Source organism: Jaculus jaculus, chromosome 5 (assembly GCF_020740685.1).
Source record: "Jaculus jaculus isolate mJacJac1 chromosome 5, mJacJac1.mat.Y.cur, whole genome shotgun sequence".
Classification (NCBI taxonomy): domain Eukaryota; kingdom Metazoa; phylum Chordata; class Mammalia; order Rodentia; family Dipodidae; genus Jaculus; species Jaculus jaculus.
Window position 1 is genome coordinate 79,318,580 of NC_059106.1, and position 19,936 is coordinate 79,338,515.

General features: G+C 44.6%; 1 protein-coding gene across 1 annotated transcript in view; it reads right to left on the bottom strand.

The window, feature by feature from the left end:
* The window catches only part of Nfyc (nuclear transcription factor Y subunit gamma), a 98,000-nt gene extending 83,415 nt beyond the window's left edge, over positions 1 to 14,585 (bottom strand). Inside the window, exon 1 of the mRNA XM_004670495.3 lies at positions 14,438 to 14,585. The gene's annotated coding sequence lies outside the window, so the exon portion shown is untranslated. The remainder of the gene's footprint in view (positions 1 to 14,437) is intronic.
* Between the last annotated feature and the right edge of the window lie 5,351 nt (positions 14,586 to 19,936).

Sequence of the window (19,936 nt, forward strand, 5' to 3'; positions counted from 1 at the left end):
AACATAGCATTGGTTAGTAAGTGGTTCATCAATGAATTAATATACAAATAGGGGTTGGATAGATGGCTCAGTGGTTAAGGCACTTGGCTAAGGACTTTGTTAAGCCTAAGGGCTGGGGTTCAATTCACATAAAGCCAGATGCACAGTGGCACATGCATTTGGAGTTTGTTTGCAGCAGCTGGACGACCTGGTGTGCCCATCATCTCTCTGTCTCTCTTCTATCTCTTGGCTTGCTGATGAATAAAAATAAATAAGTTGGACCTCATATAGATGATAAATTCTAAATTATTTGTTTTCAAAAATAAATCTAGCGTCCCAAGCATAAATTAAACCCAAGAGGTAGAAAATTGTTCTAGAGGGACCTACTTCAGCTCTCACAGCTGTCCAAATATGGGGACAAGCTCCCTAAAAAGCTATGAATGGACTATTAGTCACAGGCTGCTTTAACACTTTACAGAGCTATGTGAAGACAAGAGAAAGAGCAATAGTAAGAGTAGCAGGGTAAATAAATAAATGGCAGGGCGTGGTGGAACACGCCTTTAATCCCAGCACTCAGGAGGCTGAGGCAGGAGGATTGCTAAATCTGAGATCGACCTGAGATTACATAGTAAATTCCAAATCATCATGGACTACAGTGAGACCCTACATTAAAGGCGGGGGGGGGGTCTTTTTGTACCTAGACAGCTTTTTATTCTAATTCCACCTAACCATGACATTTTAGTTGAATGACCTCATGCTAGTTACTTAAAGCCCTATGATAGCCAGTGTCCAGAACTATAAAACATCTTTAAAAAATGTAAGGGTTAGATCCAGGCTTGGTGATGCATGCCTTTAATCACAGCACTCAGGATGCAGAGGTAGGATTGTTGTGAGTTTGAGGGCACCTGGAACAACAGAGTGAGTGCCAGGTCAGAGTAAGACCCTGCAGGAGGGTGGGAAGAGGAGGATCATGCAAATATTAGAAGAAAAGGCATGCTTTCTTAATACTGGGCAAAGAATCTCATTTCCTATACGTCACTGGACAATTCGCAGCTTCTGAGTTTAGGGATAGGAGTAATTAGGGGACTGGCAATATAGCTCAGCTAGCCTAGCATGCACACCACCGAATCTAATCCCTGGCATTGCATAAACCCTTTATGGTGGCCCACACCTTTAATCCCAGCACTCAAGAGGCAGGAAGCTCAAAAGTTGAAGGTCTTGGGCTGAAAAGATAGCTCACAGATTAAAGGCACTTGCTTGCAAAGTCTGACAGCCCAGGTTTGATTGACCAGTACCCAAGTAATGCAAGATGCACAAGGTGGCACATGAGTCTAGAGTGTGTTTTCAGTAACAAGAGGCCCTGGTTATGCCCATTCTCTCTTTCCATCTCTCTCTGCTTGCAAATGAATGAAATATATTTTTAAAAGTTCAAGGTCAAATCGGGCATGGTGGCACACTTAGGAGGCAGAGGTAGAAGGATCACTGTGAGTTTAAGGACACCCTGAGACTCCATACTGAATTCCAGGTCAGCCTGGGCTAGAGTAAGACCCCACCTCAAGGAAGGAAAGAAGGACGGAAGGATGGAAGGAAGGAAGGAGAGAGAGAGAAGGGGTGGCTTTTACGGCATTTGCCTACAAAGCCAAAAGATCCAGGTTCAATTCCCCAGGACCCACGTTAGCCAGATGGACAGAGCAGCACACGCGTCTGGAGTTCGTTTGCAGTGGCTGGAGTCCCTGGCGCGCCTATTCCCTGTGTTAAATAAATAAGAAAAAAATTTTTTTAAATTAAAAAAAAAAACAAAGTCCAAGGTCAGCCTGAGATTCATAAGACCATGTCTCAATAATAATAATGGAAGTTATCAATAAAGAGAGAAAATGCTTAAACTAAAATAATAACAATAATAATAATAATAAGCTGGGCATGGTGGAGCATGCCTTTAATCTCAGCACTCAGGAGGCAGAAGTTGGAGGATCTCTGAGTTCAAGGCCACCCTGAGACTAGATAGTGAATTCCAGGTCAGCCTGAGCTAGAGTAAGACCCCACATGGAAAACAAATAAATAAATAAATAATGACTAGGTACTGTGAAAACCTTTAGTAACTCATTGCTTTAAGAAAATAACAAAATAGCCAGGTGTGGTGGCACACGCCTTTAATCTCAGCACTTGGGAGGCAGAGGTAGGTGGATTGCCATGAGATCGAGGCCACCCTGAGATTACATAGTAAATTCCAGGTCAGTATGGGTTAGAGTGAGACCCTACCTCAAAAAAACCAAAACAAAACAAAACAAAAAAACCACAAAATATTCTATATACTAGTATTTCCTATGAATCATTCCATTCCTCCTTGTAGTAAAACACTACTCAAGATCCTTGTTTATGCCCACATCCTTGAGCACATTTAATAATAGAGCTATACTTGAATTTTATATATACAGTCAACTTTAAATGAATAGTATTTACTTAAATAGAACATCTATTTCTCAGATATGGAAATCTGAACCTTTAATATAAACCTATTCTAGAAACATTCAAATGTAAAGATGAGGCTAGACAACCTCTATAAACTACACATTTAGTTTACCCATTAGAAAGTTCTCAGCCGGGCGTGGTGGCACATGCCTTTAATCCTAGCACTTGGGAGGCAGAGGTAGGAGGATTGCCATGAGCTCAAGGCCACCCTGAGACTACATAGTGAATTCCAGGTCAGCCAGAACTACAGTGAGACCTTACCTCGAAAAACCAAAAATAAATAAAGAAAGAGAGAGGGAGGAAAAGAGGGAGGGAGGGGAGAGAAAAATCTCATTGTGGGCTGGAATGATGACTCAGTGGTTAAGGTGCCTGCCTTTGAAGCCTAACGACCCAAGTTCAATTCCCCTCTACCCAGATGCACAAAGTGGCACATGTATCTGGAGTCCATTTGCAGCAGCTGGAGGCCCTAGTGTGCTCATTCTCTCTGTCTCTCTTCTGTCTTTGTCTGCTTGCAAAAATAATAATAATTTTTTAAAATACTTATTTGAAAGAGAGAGGGTGATAGAGGGAGAGAGAAAGGATGCACCAGGGCCTCTAGCCACTGCAAACAAACTCCAGATGCACGTGCCACCCTTGTGCATCTGGCTTACATGCATAATGGGAAATCAAACTTAGGTCCTTAGACTACACAGGCAAGCACTTTAAATGCTAAGCCATCTCTCCAGCCCACAAAAAATTTTTTTAAAAATAAATAAATAAAAAGAAGTTCTCGTTGTCACCACCCATGCTCAGTGGGTCACAAAATTATATTTATGCACAAAAGGGCCAGTTGGGGAATAAGGGGTTCAGTGAAATGAGGCGATGAGAAGGTAAAGGGAGGGATTATTAATCAAAGTACATTATATATAGGTATGAAGTTGTCAAAAATAAACTCATATTTGAAATTTTTTGGAAGTCTGAAATTCATGAATTTATTATTTTATTATTATTAGAAACAAAAATCTCACTATGTAGCCCTGATCACTATGTAAACCAGGCCAGCCTTGAATTTTTTCTTTTTCGAGGTAGGGTCTTGCTCCAGCCCAGGCTGACCTAGAATTCATTATGTAGTCTCAGGGTGGCCTCAAACTCAAGGCAATTCTCTTACTTCTGCCTGGAGTGCTGATATTATAGGCATACTCCACCATGCCTGGCAGCTAAACTTTTTAAAAAAGGAAGTTTTCAATGTGTAAAAGAAATTAAGGGGATAAAGTCAAGAGACCGAACTTAAGCCCAAAAATAAAGCTCCTTGCCCTTGCAAAAAAAAAGAAAAAAGAAATTAAGGAGAGAGATGGCTTAGCAGTTAAGGCAATTGCCTGCAAAGACTAATGATCATTCCCCAGTACCCATGTAAAGCCAGATGCACAAAGTGGTGCATGCATCTGGAGTTCATTTGCAGTAACTTGAGTACCCATGTGCTCTCTTCCCCTTTCTATCTTCTCTCAAATAAATCAATAAATATTGTTTTAAAAAGAAGAAATCTAGCCAGGCGTGGTAACACACACCTCTAATCCCAGTATTCAGGAGGCAGAGGTAGGAGGATTGCCATGAGTTAGAGGCCACCTTGAGACTACACAGTGAATTCCAGCCTGAGATAGAGCAAAACCCTACCTCAAAAAAGAAGAGGAGAATGAGAAGAAGAAGAAATCTCTCAAGGTGGAAAGGCATAAGTAAGGTCAGGGTAAGAGATTGTGTAAAGGTAGGGTGGGGAGAGGGTTAATCAAAATCTAAGAGTGTAAGAATAAGTCATATGGAAACCTACTTTTTTGCATGCAGAAGCCACAGATGGTTATTACAAAATTTTCAGTGCCAAGGATGGGATACCTTCAAATGAGTTGTTGACTAGGGAGGTCCCTGATGTCCCCAAAACATTACAGACCATTGCAGAGGCACTTGGTTTCCCACCAGGAATAAATGGCAAGACCCTATTGCTGAAGACTCCACATGCTTGGGCTGCAAGGTCACTGAGAAATCATGCTGGAACTGAGCTGAAAACCTCCTCCATGCAGACCACCTGACAGAAAGCTGGAAAAAGCTACACTGCATGCAGCTCCATGGGAGAGAGAGAGGTCATCATGGAGATAAACAACAGCAGATACCAGCCAGGCCAAATGAGCCAATGGGTGCAATAGTGTCATGACTGTTATGGGAGAAACCAACCGCTCTCGAATTGGACTGGAGGCCAGCTCCAGGGAAGGAATACATGCCTGATACTGAAAACCTATGATGAGGGAAGTCATAAGCCCTAGGGGTGTAACACCTGCTGGTGTCTGGCTTAATGTATATATTATGCTAACCCAAATACCCAGTAAGTACTTTTCTTTCTTTCTTTTTTTTTTTTTAATTTGGTTTTTCAAGGTAGGGTCTCACTCTAGCCCAGGCTGGCCTGGAATTCACTAGGTAATCTCAGGGTGGCCTCAAACTCATGGTGATCCTCCTACCTCTGCCTCCCAAGTGCTGGGATTAAAGGTGTGCGCCACCACACCAGGCTTCAGTAGGTCTTTTCTTAATGTTCATACCCATATATTAATGCTACTCTCACTTTTGGTTAGAGAAGCTTCTTTTTTCAGATGGTGGTGACCGCTAGGATGACTCAAAAGGCATCGGAGTGCTGAGAAGAAGTGACAGAGGAGTGCTCAGCACTAAAACATCCCTATTACAACTTCCAAGGCTCAAGGTCCACTGTGGAAGAGGTGGTGGAAAGAATGTAAGAGCCAAAGGAAGGATAGGACTCCTTACAATGTACTACTTTTCCAGACAAAAACTGGACTGGATATCATCCATCCATGAGCTCTCAGTGCCTGGCACTACCTACATAAGACCAGTATGTTGATGGAAAAGATGATGACATCAAAATGAGAGAGAGAATGAATGAGAGGGGGAAGGGGCATGATGGAGAGTGGAGTTGCAAACAGGAAGTAGGGGAGGGAATTATCATGGTTTATTGACTATAATTACTGAAGTTGTCAATAATAAAGAATAAAAATTTAAAAAAGAAGAAATCTCTGCATATTAGAAACACTTAAATGCCAGGTGTGGTAGCACACACCTTTAATCCCAGAACCAGGACAGAGATAGGAAGATTGCCATGAGTTCAAGGCCACCCTGAGACTACATAGTAAATTCCGGGTCAGCCTGGGCTGGAATTAAACCCTACCTCAAAAAAAAAAAAAAAGAAAGAAAGAAAGAAAGAAAGAAAATACTTAAATAGAAAACACAACATCATACTGGAAATGAGTTCAGGTGTTGTCTCACACTAGCACAGCAGGCACATCACAGTTGAAACATGAAGTTTGGGAAAGGTTACAACACATCTTGCAACTGGACCCAAGTTTCTACAAGCGGGCATTAGTTTTTTTCAAACATTTCATCATGTTGTCTTCCTATATGCTTCAAAGAAAATGTCCTGGTGACTACAAATCACACAAACCAAACTAACTCAACTTCAATTAAAAATGTCTACAATGGGGCTGGAGAGATGGCTTAGCGGTTAAGCGCTTGCCTGTGAAGCCTAAGGACCCCAGTTTGAGGCTTGGTTCCCCAGGTCCCACGTTAGCCAGATGCAAAAGGGGGCACACGCATCTGGAGTTCGTTTGCAGAGGCTGGAAGCCCTGGCGCGCCCATTCTCTCTCTCTCTCCCTCTATCTGTCTTTCTCTCTGTGTCTGTCGCTCTCAAATAAATAAATAAAAATTTTTAAAAAAATGTCTACAATGAGCTGGAGAGACAGCTTAGCAGTTAAGGCGCATGCCTGCGAAGTCTAAGGATCCAGGTTTGATTCTCCAGGTCCCACGTAAGGCAGATGCAGATGGTGGTGCCTGTATCTAGAGTTAAGTTTGCAGTGGCTGGAAGCCCTATGTTGCAGTCTGGGTCGCATTGCTGTTAGAAATCACCCAACCAAGAGCAGCTTCTGGGAAAGAGAGATTTATTTTGGCTTACAGGCTCGAGGGGAAGCTCCACAATGGCAGGGGAAAACGATGGCATTAGCAGAGGGTGGACATCACCCCCTGGCCAATATAAGGTGGACTACAGCAACAGGAGGGTGTGCCAAACACTGGCATGGGGAAACTGGCTATAAAGCCCATAAGCCCGCCCCCAACAATACACTCCCTCCAGGAGGCATTAATTTCCAAATATCCATCAGCTGGGAACCTAGCATTCAGAACACCTAAGTTTATGGGGGACACCTGAATCAAACCACCACATTCCGCCCCTGGCCCCCATAAACTGATATCCATACATGATGTAAAATACAATGCATTCATCTCATTTTAAAAGTCCCCATAGTTTTTAATCAATCCCAATGATGTTCATACATCCCCATAGTTCAAGATCTTTTAACTGAGCCATAATACCAAAATATAACCTCAAAAAACCCATAATGGCACAGAATAAATATTCACACTGGAAAAGATGGCATTGGGCATAGCAAAGAAACATTCAACCAATACAAGATTTAAAACAACCAGGGCAAACATCAAACTCTGTAGAGACAAGTCCAACAACTCTAGCCAGTGACAAATCTTCAAGTCCGATAATTCTAACCAGCAACAAGTCTCTGGCATTCCAATTCCAACCCTCCAGCTAGGCTACTCACAGTCCTGGAAAACTTCATCGGGGCCGGCAGCTCCTCGGCAGCCATCTCATGGTCCCGGCATCTCCACTGGGTCTCCACTGCAAGCCACGGTTCATCCTCATGGCCCCATGGGGTCTCCATGCAGGCAACAGCAAACCTGCTTCACACTGCCCATGGCCATTTCCAAAACACAAGACCGTGTTGCAAACTCAATGACCCTCTTTCCAGCATTTCTTATACTCCACGATACCAGGTAGGGTGCCAATTTGTTGATCCAGGGGGGAATAAAGCAGACTTTGAAGAACAGGACACTCCTTGAGCACTCAAGCCCTTTCAAAAGAGCCTACATTCTTCTTGTTGCCCCAGCGCAGGTCAGCTAGCCCAGTCTCAAAGGTTGTCATCTCTCAGTTGCAGCTGAATGGGCAACAGTTCACCCAAAGATTTTTCTTTCTGTGCCATATCCCTCTGTTCACACCAGTTCATTTCTACACAAAGCAACCCTGCACAACTTCTCAGGACATGGGCACAAGAGCAAGCTTCTCACACAAACTGCTAGCCCAGTCCAGGCAAAGCTTTTTCTCACCCTCATAAGCCAAACCTCACAGTCCATAGTTCTTACTTACGGCACTGCAAGGCATCTCTTAGGCCAAGGTTTCAACTCCTTCCACATTCCTCTTGAAAACCAGCTCCAAAAGGCCAAAGCCACATAGTCAGGTGTCTAGCAGCAATCCCACTCCTCGGTACCACTTTACTGTTGCAGTCCTGGCTGTACATGGGTACTGGGGAACTGAACCTGGGTTCTTTGGCTTTACAGGAAATACCTTAGCAGCTAAACTCTCTCTCCAGCCCCTGAAACTAACAGTCTTACTACTTTCTGATCTCACACAAACCCCTCTTAAACCACAATGGCACAACTAATTTTTCTTTACTATCAAGTGGTTGCTCTCCCATGTGAAAATCTTGCTACACAAAACAGAGCAGATAATGGTTAAAAGACCTCACCAGGGTAGCTCAGCTGTCAGAACAGACTTCATGCTGCTCCAACAAGAAAATAATGTGTTCTCTCAGTAGCAGACACTTACCATATGCTATTGCACTCATTTCTCTCTTCCCCTCTCTCTCTCTCTCTCTCTCTCTCTCTCTCTCTTTTGGAGGTAGGGTCTCTCACTCTAATGCAGGCTGACCTGGAATTCACTATGCAGTCTCAAGGTGGCCTCGAACTCACAGTGATCCTCCTACCTCTGTCTCCTGAGTGCTGGGACTCAAGGCATACACCACACGGCCAGCCCTCATTTCTGTGAAGTAGGTATGATCACTACATTACAGAGGAAGCAACTAAGGCTCAGACAAGAATCTACCCCAGCACAAAAAGTGGGTAAGTATACTGCAGAGACTGAGTTTTTTCCTAGGTCTAACTCCAAAATCAACCACTACACTATACCTACCCAATGGTAATAATTTCACTCTACAATTAAGCCACTTAAATTATGTGAAGTGTTTTGAGTCTCTTGGAGGAAAATACCCAAATGACCTGAAACCTTCCTATCATGTCAGAGACCATGCATGAAAAAAACTAAACAAAATGAAAAGTGGAGCTGTAAGACATCAGATAACTTACAACCATTTTCCTTTGAGAACAAGAAATAGAATGGGCTGGGCATGGTGGCACACGCCTTTAATCCCAGCACTCCAGAGGCAGAGGTAGGAGGATTGCGGTGAGTTCAAGGCCACCCTGAGACTCCATAGTGAATTCCAGATCAGCCTGGGCTAGAATGGGCCAGGCTTGGTGGCACATGCCTTTAATCCCAGCACTCGGGAGGCAGAGGTAGGAGGCCACCCTGAGACTCCATAGTGAATTCCAGATCAGCACGGACTAGAGTGAAACCCTACCTTGAAAAACGAAAAAAAGAAAAAGAAAAGAAAGAAATAGGATGAAGGAGGCCAGGGCATGGTGCCACATGCCTTTAATCCCAGCACTTGGGAGGCAGAGGAAGGAGGATTGCTGTGAGTTCGAGGCCACCCTGAAACTAGAGTGAATTCCAGGTCAGCCTGGGCTAGAGACAGGGGCTCTGGAGCTGCAGTTTTAGATCAGCAAGCACCAGTGATTCTCTAGTCTGTGCCCCTTCCCTGTTTAACTGGGGTTACAGATTTACAGATTTATATATTTATATGACCATCCCTTGCTTTTTTTTTTTTTAAGCATGGGTTCTGGGAAATTTGAACTCAGTCTCAGGCCCTACCAGGCACCCATGCTTAAGCAGCAAGAATTCTTACCACTCACCACCTGTTTGTGCATTTGCACACATTCACCAGTGTGCATGGAGAGATCAGAGGACAACCTTGGATGTCAGTTCTCACCTTCTACCTTATTTAAGGCGGGTTGGTCTCTCTTTGTTCACCACTGTGTTCACAGGCTATCTGGCTCACAAACTTCTGGACCAGTCCCCAGTCTCCCATTTGTCCATAAGCAAACTGGGATAACAGAAGCCTGCTAAGGCATCTAGCATTTTAATGGTTTATCCATTGAGCCATCTCCTTAACCCTACTTTATTTTTTCTTGTAAGACAAAAAAAAAGGGGGGGTGGGATGGAGAAATGGCTCAGTGGTTAAGGTGCTTGCCTGCAAAGCCAGATGCACAAAGTGGTGCATGCACCTGGAGTTCATCTGCAGCAGCTAGAGGACCTGATGGGCCCATTTTCTCTTTCTGTTCCTTCTCTCTCTCTCTCTCTCTCTGCTTGAAAAAAAAAAAGCTGAGCAGAGTGGTACATGCCTTTAATCTCAACACTTAGGAGGCAGAGGCAGGAGGGTAGCTTTAAGTTCAAGACCACACTGAGACTGCACAGTGAATTCCAGGTCAGCCTGGACTAGAGTGAGACCCTGCCTCAAAAAACAAAACAGAAAAAAGGGGAAGAAAAGGGGAATGTAAGGAGAGTAGGGAAGAGAGAGAGGAGGGGAAGAGAGGGGCTCCTTAAACTGTAGGAATGAATTACAGTCTTTATCTCATTCTGGGCTCTGGCACTTACTAGCTGTGGGAATTAAGCCAATTCCTATTGATTGTTGTTGTTTGTTTGATTTTGGAGACAGGGTCTCATCATGTTGTGCAGATCAACCTCAAATTCCTAGGATCAAGCTACACTCCCACCTGTAATCCCAACATTCAAGAAGATCAGAAGCACAGTCACTCTGGGCTACATGTAAATCCATCTCCAAAACAAAAAATAAAAAGGGATTATATAGTGAAATTTAGGTCAGCCTGGGCTAGAATGAGACCCTACCTGAAAAAAAATCAACGAGCCAAGCAAATAAACAAGCAAAAATAAGTAGATCCCTCATTTTATTTTGCCCATTTTTCTGTAAACAAATATGGGATTTAAAAAATCTAGTATTGGGGGCTAGACAGATTGCTTAGTGATTACTACATCTGCCTGCAAAGCCTAACAACCTGGGTTTGATTCTCCAGTACCCATGTAAAGTGGCACATGCATGCCACTCCCTTTCTCTCTCTCTCACATACACACACACACACACACACTCTCTCTCTCTCTCTCTCTCTCTCTCTGTCTCCACCATCTCTCCCTGCTTGCAAATAAATAAATAAATCTTGGGCTGGATATATGGCTTAGCGGTTAAGGCACTTGCTTGCAAAGCCAAAGGACCCAATTTGATTGCCCAGGGTCCATGCAAACCAGAAGAACAGGGAGGCATAATCAAATGGGGTTTGATTGCAGTGGCCAGATGCTCTGGAGCACCCATTCTCTCTCTCTCTCTTTCTCAAATAAATAAAAATAGTTTTAAAAATATTGCATTAAGCCTGGCGTGGTGGTGCACGCCTTTAATACCAGCACTCAGGAGGCAGAGGTAGGAAGATTGCTGAGTCTGAGGCCACCCTGAGACTTTGTAGTGAAATCCAGGTCAGCCTGGGCTAGAGCGAGACCCTACCTCGGGGGGGGGGGGTAATCTTGTATTGCGAAGCCAGGTGTGGAAGTGCACGACTTTAATCCCAATACTCAGGAAGCAGAGGTAGGAGGATCGCCATGAGTTCAAGACCACCCTGAGACTATCAAGTGAATTCCAGGTGAGCACGGGCTAGAGCGAGACCCTACCTCAAAAAAACAAAAAATAAATAAATGGGGCTGGAGAGATGGCTTAGTGATTAAGGCACGTGCCTGCAAAGCCAAAGGACCCAGGTTCGACTCCCCAGGACACATGTAAGCCAGATCCACAAGGGGGTATATGCATCTGGAGTTTGTGTGCAGTGGCTGGAGGCCCTGGTGCACCCATTTTCTCCCTCTTTCTCTCTCTGTCTCCCTCCCTCCACTCCATTTCTCTCTACCTGCCTATTTCTGTATCTCTCTCTCTCAAATAAATAAATAAAATAAAAATTATATTAAGTTAAATAAATAAATAGGACTGGAGATTCCCCAGTACCCATGTATGCCAGATGCACAAGGGGGTGCATGCATCTGGCTTACATGTATCTACAGCTAAAGACACATAAAAACAACAAAAATAAATAAATAAACTAGGAAAACACAGAAGCTTAACATGTTTCTGTAGTCCCAACATCCCAAGAGGCACAAGTATAAAGCAATCCCGATATTAATTGTTCAGTGAAAATAAAAAGCACATCAAAAGCTCTTAACTAAATCTGAATGAAAGCAAATGCTTTTTAAAATACCAGGCTGAGGCCGGGCGTGGTGGCGCACGCCTTTAATCCCAGCACTTGGGAGGCAGAGGTAGGAGGATTGCCATGAGTTCAAGGCCACCCTGAGATGACAGAGTTAATTCCAGGTCAGACTGGACCAGAGTGAGAGCCTACCTCGAAAAACCAAAAAAAAATAAAAAAATAAAATAAAATAAAATACCGGGCTGGAGAGATGGCTTAGTGGTTAAGGCACTTGCCTGCAAAGCCTAAGGACCCAGGTTCGAGTCTTCATTTCCCACATAAACCAGATGTACCACAAGGTGGCATAGGCATCTGGAATTTGTTTGCAGTGCCTAGAGGCCCTGACGTACCCATTCTCCCTCTTTCTCTTTTTTTCTCAAAATAAATAAAAGATTTTTAAAATATCAACCACAGGTCAGGCATGGTGGCGCATGCCTTTAATCCCAGCACTTGGGAGGCAGAGAGAGGTAGGAAGATCGCTGTGAGTTCAAGGCCACCCTGAGACTACATAGTGTATTCCAGGTCAGCCTGGACTAGAGTGAGATCCTACCTTGAAAAACAAAACAAAACAAAACAAAAAACAAACAAAACAAAACAAAACACTCAACCACAAAAGTGCAAGTTCTGTCACTTAAGGCAAGATATGCATTGATAACTACTATTGTTTAGAAACTTTATTTACTTGATTTTTTTTGTTGTTGTTTTGAGTTATGTTTCTCATATAGCCCAGGCTGGCCCCAAACTCATATGTACCGGGTAACAACCCTGAACTCCTGGTTCTCCTGGCTCCACCTCCCAAGAGCTGGGATTAGGCCTGGCTTGGTGGTGCACACCTTTAGTCCCAGCACTATGGAAGCAGGAATAGGACTGCCACTGTGAGTTCAAGGCCAGCCTGGAACTACAAAGTAAATTCTACATCAGCATGGGCTAGAGTGAGACCCTACCTTGAAAAAAACAAATAAAATAAACCACAGCAAACAGAAAAGATACCAAATACAGGATTGCATGTGAGCAATACCCAGGCTGACCTGGAACTCGCTCTGTAGTCTCAAGCTAGTCTTGAACTCATGGTGATCCTCCTACCTCTGCCTCCTGAATGTTGGTATTAAAGGTGTGTACCATCAAACTGGCTTTTGTTTTGCTTTTTACTTTAAAGCACCCATGGGTATAGGTACTTTCTTTAGGCACAAAATGACCTGAGATCCAGAATCTTTGGCTAGTGCTCTTCTTAAAGTGACCCTCCAAAGTATCCATTCAACCACTGCCAAATACCTAACATTAGCTAGACATGTTGCTGGAAACAAGGCAGACTGTATTCTTCCTAGGGCAAGAAAAAATTCACATAAGAACTAGAGAGATGGCTTAGCGGTTAAGGCACTTGCCTGCAAAGCCTAAAGAAGGTTCAATTTCCCAGTACCCACATAAAGCCAGATGCACAAAGTGGTGCATGTATCTGGAGTTCGCTTGCAGTGGCCAGAAGCTCTAGTACGCCCATTCTCTCTCTCTCTCTCTCTCTCTGCTTGCAAATAAATATAAAGATTTTAAAAGATTTTTAAAGGGCTGGAGAGACGGCTTAGCGGTGAAGGCACTTGCCTGCAAAGCCAAAGGACCCAGGTTCGATGCCCCAGTACCCACGTAAGCCAAATGCACAAGATGGCACATGTGTCTGGAGTTCGTTTACAGTGGCTGGAGGGCCTTGGTGCGCCCGTTCTCTCAAATAAATAAATAAAATAAAATTCATATAAAACATCTCAAGCTAGCAAGGTCCTGAGACAAAATAATCTTTAACTGCATTCAGTACATTATTTCCCAAGTATGGAAGAGTTGCCTAGAATCCTTTCTGTTTCTCACTTAGAGTTCTGATGCTACAGCAATGCTACCCTAGGTTTGGCACTCAAGTTACTGAGACCTGCACACATACCAGTGGGATCCCCCTTTGTTTACCTGCGTTACATCACATCCCAGACCTAGTAACTGGATTCCAGAGTGCCATCAGCTCCCTTTCGAAGACTGCATCCTACAGTAAAATCCCTAATCAAACTCTGTCCCTCAAACCTCCTGCCCTCTATTCCCATACCATGCGCTCAGTTTTGAAAGTCACACCCCTGGTTCTCAAAGACCACTCTCGTTCCTAACTCGGGTTTCAGTGTTTACACTCCGGGGACCTTAGAGCAGTCCACGCCCCCCTCCTGGGCATCCAAGTAGCAGGGTACCTCTGGAACTACTCCCTAGGGTAGGTCGGACGCCAGCCTATCCGCAAAGTGCCAGCCAGGCCAGCACCCCTTCTCTCCTCTTACGGCCTCCAGCTTGGCGCCAGAGGGGGTCATGGACCCCCCGCCGTTCATACAGGAGCGCCGCGCATCCCTAAGCAGCCACCAATTCCTCCATCACCCCCGAGGCCGGAGCCGACGCGACCAATAAGGTGCCAGGTCCGCGGCCTCCCCGCCTCCGACCAATCACGAGCGAGCCCCCCCGCCGTCGCCTTCCGCCAATGGGAGAAAGCCCGCGGGCCGGGCCGACGAGGAGCACGGACCCCGCGAGCGCAGCGGCGACAGCGACGGCGACGGGCCCTAGCGGGGCTCGGCAACATGGCGGCGGCAGCGACGGCCGCGGAGGGAAGGGAGGTCTCGGCCAAGGGCGGGAAGCGGTGCCCCTCCCCCCGCCGCCGCTGCCCTCTCCCCCATCTCCGCACAAGATCCCGTCCACTCACATGCCTCCGCTCCCGAGTCCAAGGAAGAGCTGGAGCCGCCCCCGCGCTCCTGCGGCGTCGGGCAGTGCAGAGAGCCGGGCACGGTGGAGGGGAGGGGGAAGCGTGCGTCACGAGGAACGGAGCGCGCGCGGAGCGGGGGCACAAACAAGATGGCGGCCACGCCGTTTGTACCGTCTTTTCCCCCCTCTTCCCCTCCCCCTCGCTTGGCGCCTCCACTCCCAGTGGTCGCTAGTGCGCAGAAGCCGAATTCCTGAAGTGTCGCGAGATTTGGAAAGTGCTGCTGTAGAGAGGGAGATGGAAAGAGATCTGAGAATTTTGTGACTCCGCCCACTTCCTAGGGATCCGGAAGCGTTGCCTAATGACCTGCGTGGACTTTCTATCCTTGTGCATCTGTCTTTACGAGCAGAGACAAATAACGGGAGAGAGAAGGAGCACGCCAGGGCTGCTAACCACTTCAAAAGAAGTCCAGACATCTGCACCACCTTGTGCTTCTGGCTTACGTGTGTACTGGGGAATCAAGTCTGGGTCCTTAGGCTTCACAGACAAGCGCCTTAACCACTAAGCCATCTCTCCAGCCCTGTTTCGCTTTTTTAAAAACTTGTTTATTTGCAAGCAGAGAGAGAGGGAGCGAATGGGCGCATGTATCTGGGGTTCGTCTACAGTGGCTGGAGGCCCTGGCGTGCCTGTTCTCTCTCCCCTGTGTTTTTCAAATAAATAAGTAAAAATAATAAACTAGTGAAAAAAATAAAGATAATGGCCGAACTCGGCTCCTGCTTTGCCATTCAAGCATTTATGAAGCTGAGAAATGAAGATACCTGCAAGTTCAGGCCAGCCTAGGCTACTTAGCGAGACCTTGGCTAAAATGCTACCATTAAAGCTGGGTGTGGCGCGCCGGAGGCAGAGGTAGGAGGAGCGCCATGAGTTTGAGACTATCCTGAGACTACATAGTGAATTCCAGGTGAATTCCAGGTCACCCTGGGCTAGAGTGAGACCCTAACTTGAAAAAACTTAAAAATATTAGCATTATAACTTTATATAGTGTATTTAACACGAACACATTGCCAAAGAAAGAAGGTATGTGACTGGGCTGGAGAGAGGGTTCAACAGTTTAGGCGCTTGCTTGCAAAGCTTAATCACCTGGGTTTGATTTCTCAGTACCCATGTAAAGCCAAATACACAAAGTGGCCCATTCATTTGAGTTAGTTTGCAGCGGCTAGAGGCCCTGGTGCTAGCTCGCTCTCCCAAGTTTAAAATATTTTTTGTGAACCGAGGCGTGGTGGCACATGATTTTAATCCCAGCACTAGGGAAGCAGAGGTAGGAGGATCACCATGAGTTCTAGGCCACACTGAGATTAGTAGTGAATTCTGAGATGATCAAATTTGCTCCAGTTTACAGCTAGGCCTAAGTTTCAGTTTCCCGGAGAGGCAGGCAAGACTTCTAGGAAAAACCAGGAACAAAGGGCATGTCCAAGGTGGTGGGCTCTGGGGGCCGAGTCAGTTCCTGGAGACATGTCCAAACATACCCAGATATGTCACTTTGGTGCCTTTCAGAACGCCTTCGTGCCTTCTGCCCCAACCAACCAGATGTATACTACTAGAACTGCTGCTTGCCTAGCCAGTCATTTAAAAAAGATTACCTAACTCCCCTGGAATTCCCCCAGCTGGGCTTAAAAGGGGCCTGCATGCACCTCTCGGGGTCGCCATTTTATATGAATGGTTGACCCCTGCATGCTGGCTGATTCTGCAGAATAAACACTTTGTTTTTACATACTATTTGAGTCTGGGGTGTTTCTTCAGAGATTCTTGGACCCTACAAATTCCAGGTCTGCCTGAGCTATAGTGAGACCCTACCTTGGAAAAACAAATGTGTATGTATGTATGTATATGTATATGTACACACACACACATATGTTTGTAAAAAACAAAGTGGGGCTGGGTTGAGGGCTTAGCAGGTAAAAGCTCTTGCTTGGAAAGCCTGATGGTCTGGGTTTGGTTCCCCAGTGCCCATGCAAAGCCAGCCAGAGAAGTCCACAAATATTGGACAATTACTGCATATACCATATGAAAGATGTAAAACTGAATCGACCTCCTCAATATAGTATTAGTTACCATCATATTGTAATCAAGTATGAAGAAAACATAGAGGCTGCAGTTGACTTCCTTTCATGAGTCAGAATTAGGTTGTCCTCAGAAATAAACTAAATATAAATCTACATAGTTAAAGGAAATTAGCTCCAGGTCAGCCTGGACTAGAGTGAAACCCTACCTTGAAAAAAAAAACAAAAAAACCTGTCTCCAAAAAGTTATGCATATAATTACGATGTAGTATCATAAAGCCGGTGTAAATCTGTACAGGAAACAGAAGAAGGACTATTTAACAAGTGGCTGGGGCCAGCTGGGGAACTGGTGCTGCAGAAGCAAATGTGGATGGACTGGCAGTAACAATGGCCCTGGGAAAGTCTGTGTTGGGTCCTGATATGTAATTTCCCTTCACTGTACCTTGTGTTATAATTTAATAGGCATAAGAAGGTTGTGTATCCAAACTAAAACCAAGATTTAAATCCAGGCCTTCTTACTCACCATGTGAAAATGCCTTACAGTGCCAAATACTGTAGAGGTCATGGTTCTTGACTAGCAAGATTTGTTCTTACTAAAAAGAAACACTGGGGCTGGAGAGATGGCTTAGCACTTGAAGTGCTTGCTTGCAAAGCCTAAGAACTTGTGTTTGACTCTCCAGGTCCCATGTAAGCCAGATGCACAGTAACACAAGCATGCAATGGCACATACATGCACAAGGGGCTGCACACATCTGGAGTTCAATTGTGGCTGGAGGCCCTGGCATGTCTGCTCTTCCCACTCCCCTTGCATTAAAAAAAAAAAAAAAAAAAAAAGCCAGTCTGTTGGGCTTGTCTCAAAAAGAAAATAAAAAGAAACACTACTGCTAACCTGTTAGAAAATATCATGAATTCAGTAAATGGAATCAACTAATGACATACAATTCTTACATGTTTGTTAGAATATTGTAGCTGAAAATATGTACATAGGTAACTTAAAGGAACAATGCTTAATTCATGGTTCTGACTACAGAAAGAAAGAAAGAGAGAGAGAGAGAGGAAGAAAGAAAGAAAGAAAGAAAGAAAGAAAGAAAGAAAGAAAGAAAGAAAGAAAGAAAGGAAGGAAGGAAGGAAGGAAGGAAGGAAGGAAGGAAGGAAGAAAAAAGAAGGAAAGAAAGAAAGAAAGGAAGGAAGGAAGGAAGGAAGGAAGGAAGGAAGGAAGGAAGGAAGGAAGAAAAAAGAAAGAAAGAAGAAAGAAAGAAAGAGGGAGGGAGGAAGGAAGGGAAATTAACCAGCCATGATGTAGTCAACAAATAGTGCTCAAGCACTGGCCAAGTAGATTGACAGTAGACACGTAGCTTAGTGACAGAGAAAATACCAACACCCTGGGTTAAGTTTCCAGTGCTGAAAAAGAAAGGGAAGTCTACTTAGCATCCTTAGAGGTATCCTATGCCACTTGTTAACCCTTCAGTTGCTGGTTTCTCACCATCTCCCAGGAGATCCCAGGAAAGTGAAGTTGTCAGGAGACCTGGGACAGCAGTACTATTTACTAAATAGTGTTAAAATGTTTCAATATTTCCATGCCATGGTCATTACTATAAGGCGCTTGCCTGCAAAGCCAAAGGACCCAATTTTGATTCCCCATTACCTACATAAGCCAGATGCACCAATTGGCACATGCTTCTGGAGTTTGTTTGCAACGGCTGGAGGCCCTGGTGCATCCATTCTCTCCTCTCCTCCCTCTTTCTCTCTCAAATGAAAAAAGTAAAAACAAAATTTATTAAAAAATTTTTAAAAAGAACTCGCATGAACCATTTTTGGTTGTTTTGTTGTTATTTGTTTGCTTTTTTTTTTTTTTTTTGAGACAGGAGTCTCATGTAGTCCAGACTGGCCTCCAACTTGCTGCTTAGTTAAAAATGACCTTGAACTCTAATCCTCCTGCTTCTACCTCCCAAATATGGCATGACCCACTTCTTAGCAGGAATTTAAGAATCATCCCATGGTTCTACCATGTTATTTTTTCTCTGCTATGATAGTAGCATGTGGCAATAAAGTTGCTCCTCCAGCTTTGTCCCAGAATAAAGGTGTGCAGAGCCACACTTAATATGCTGAGATTGTTTTGGAAGCAAGTGCCTTTAACAGCTGAGCCATCTCTCTAGCCCTGTGATTGTTTTGCCTGTTACCACAACAGAACCTGGCTTGATTAAGCCAAGCCCTCAAATTAGCTATCCCTAAGGGTAAGCCAGGAGCTGTCTGCAAATATCAAACTACAAGATTTGGGGTAAAGTGATGGCTCAGCAGTTAAGGTGCTTGCCTGCAAAGCCTAATAACCCAGGTTTGATTCCCCAGTACCTGTGTTTAAGCCAAATGCACAAAGTGGTACATGCATCTGGAGTTCATTTGCAGTGTCTGGAGGCCCTGGTACATACATTCTGTCTCTTCCCTCTCTCTGCTCACAAATAAATCGCTATCTAAAAAATAAGGATCAAGGCCACCATGAGACTATATAGTGAGTTCCAGGTCTGCCCGGGCTAGAGTGAGACCCTACCTCAAAAAAATAACAAACAAAAAAAAAAAATTAAATATAAGATTTGATCAATGCATATGGGAAGAATTTCAGGAAGGCAGGCAAGAATATAATTTAATAAACAGAAGCCTTGTCAGCTGATCATTGTAAATCCTGTTTGGAGAGAGTCTTTGATCAGCCATGACAGCCTCAAACAAGGCAGTCCAGAAGCTAACACTAGCACCACCACTCTGGGCCCTGGCTTTTAAGTCACCATGAACTTTGGGAGTTTTGTGTAATGTCACCTGAGGGATAGGTGAGAATATCCCAAACTGCCTCATCTAAGACGTGCTTCGGGTTCTTTGACCTTGCACTCACTGTGTAGTCCTAGGCTGCTCTTAAACTCACAGTGATCCTCCTACCTTTGCTCTCTAGTGCTGAAATTAAAGGCATGTACACCATACCCAGCACTCGTTTTTGTTTGTTTGTTTTATTGAGGTAAAGTCTCACTCTAGCCCAGGCTGACCTGGAATTCACTATGAAGTCTCAGAGTGGCCTCAAACTCATGGTGATCCTTCTACCTCTGCCTCCCAAGTGCTGGGATTAAAGGCATGTGCCACCATGCCCAGCTTCCTTTTCTTTTTAAAAAAATAAGTTATAGTTCTTAAAAAGATTTTTATTTATTTACTTGCAAGCAGAGAGATATAGATTGAAGAGAGACAGACAGAATGGGTATGCCAGGGCCTCCAGCTACTGCAAACAAACTCCAGGTGCATTGCCTTTTTGTGCATCTCCCTTTACATGGGTACTGGAGAATGATGGCATAGCTGTTAAGGTGCTTGCGTGCAAAGCCAAAGGACCCAGGCTCAATTCCCCAGTGCCCATGTGAAGCCAGATACACACGGTGGCACATGCATCTAGAGGTCGTTTGAAGTGATT